This window comes from Macrobrachium nipponense, chromosome 1 (genome assembly GCF_015104395.2).
Source record: "Macrobrachium nipponense isolate FS-2020 chromosome 1, ASM1510439v2, whole genome shotgun sequence".
Classification (NCBI taxonomy): domain Eukaryota; kingdom Metazoa; phylum Arthropoda; class Malacostraca; order Decapoda; family Palaemonidae; genus Macrobrachium; species Macrobrachium nipponense.
Window position 1 is genome coordinate 188,143,824 of NC_087200.1, and position 2,292 is coordinate 188,146,115.

The window sequence follows — 2,292 nt, forward strand, 5'->3', positions numbered from 1 at the left end:
TACCGTTACCATTCCCACCCTATCTAAGCAGTTAATGCACTGATGACCTAATTTCCATAGCCTAATTGAGAAACGACGACCCGACACACGGTGCACATATCACGGGCGCCCGGGACGTTGTGTCTCTGACACGGGCGCCCCGTGATAGTCTGTGGAAAACAGGTGTCCGGGTGATGCGTCAACGACGCTGAACCATTTGGTTTTGGGAATTCCGTTCGAAAGAGTAACCTATGACAGTGGTCTTTTGGCGGCTTGTGAAAATGATAGGGAGTGGAATGTAAGATTCCTTTGTCCTTCTCAGTTTTCTGTAAAACTACTGAGAAGTCTATTTGTCTGTCCGTCCGCACTTTTTCTGTCCGCCCTCAGAGCATCAAAGACTACTGAGGATAGAGGGCTACAAATTGGTAAGTTGCTCATCAACTCATTTCCATCCCTCTAGCCTCATTAGTTTTTATTTTATTCTAGGTAAAGGTTAGCCTTGGATCGTGCGTCTGGCACCGCTAGAGGTCCCAGCAGCCGAAGGATCTTGACTTGACAGCCTCTGGGGAACAACTGACCGCTGCGCGGTCCCGGTCATGGCTGAGAGTTTCATACTGCAGCACATCGAGAGTCTCACACAGCATTATAAGAAGTACAGAAAACTCGATTGCACTGAAGCAACTTCGGCGCATTTTTTGCTTGCTTACTTATTTCAACCGAAGGTTGCCGAGTTGGAAGATAACGCTTAACCTAGTTTTGGTAGTAATGCAAATGAAGAAAGGTCAGCCCACTTTCTTGAAGAGAGAATATACCACTCAACTGAAGCACTATGAAATTTGCGATCCCAGCAGTGAGAGCAACGGGTGACGCATTTGTAGGGGTAATCTTGTTGACTGAACGCAATGGGCCCTAATATGAGCGATTGATCGACAAGATATTTCCAGGTCAAGCACTATATCCTTGTTATACCCTGCTGGTCCAGGTCGGAGGTCGGTCAAGCACAGCATGAACCCTACTGCCAGGAAATCTGTGTCACACCAGGGGTTGGTCGTCAATCTAGCCACTTCTTGTGACTTCAACAGTTTTCAAGAGCTAAGATGAAAAACTGAAATAACGATCCGAGCAAAACGACTAAAGAATCACTTAAAATGGAGGAGACTTTATTGGGACAGGAGGAAAAGTGAGTACAGAGAAATGCCATATATATATTAGCAACTGAAATGTTATAGGTTGATACCATTCCAGCAAGAGAAAGAATGGATATATATATATATATATATATATATATATATATATATATATATATATATATATATGTATATATATATATGTATATATATATATATATATATATATATATATATATATATATATTTCCTTAAAAAGATTAGGTCAGGAAAGCGTTAAACATCCGTTTTTAGCAATATTTTTGGTGATAAGGTTCCTGGTTACCTATACATAAAAATATGTATATATGTATATATACGTACAGTTGGGTTCCACCTAAAGGATAAGTTATCTGTAGTCTTTACAGAGACAATTCATCTGGTTTCTTGACCACATGGAAACCCTTACCTGTTGTCAATGGCGCCCTCTGTCTGCAAACATGTCATTAGGCTATTAAGCTCACATAAATACAAAAATATACTATTTAATACCCAAAGCAGATGAACATAAAATAGAACAAAATGATTAATAAGTCATAGTGATAAAAACCCAAGTCTGCCCCACAAAGAAAACTATTAAGTTATCATTCCACTCTCCTGGCTAAGTATTCACTCCCAGACTCAAAATGTCAATCGTTTCATTGTATTATTCAGGATAGAGAATCCCGTCTCTAATATCATGGAATAGAGCCCATCTTTTAAGATGCGGTTTTTCTCCCGACACCTGGCGTTTACCAAACCGACCTCTTTCCTCTCACAAAAGGAATGTGCCTCTCGCAAGTGCCTTGGTCGGTTAGACCTGTGACACCCGTACAAACGAATGTACATACTCAACACACCCCAAACTGCCTTGACAACAGTACGAACAGCCTCCAGATTAAAATGCTTACGCATCAGATTCCTTCATTCAAGGAGGCTGCCTCTACAGCTCAATCTGTCTCCAAGCAAGACATGATACATAATTCACTAACACATTACACACTTGCAAGAAAGATATATATATATATATACATATATATATATACATATATATATATATATATATACATATATATACATATATATATATATACATATATATATATATATATATATATATATATATATATATATATATGTGCGAGTGTGTGTGTATCTGTGTATGTAT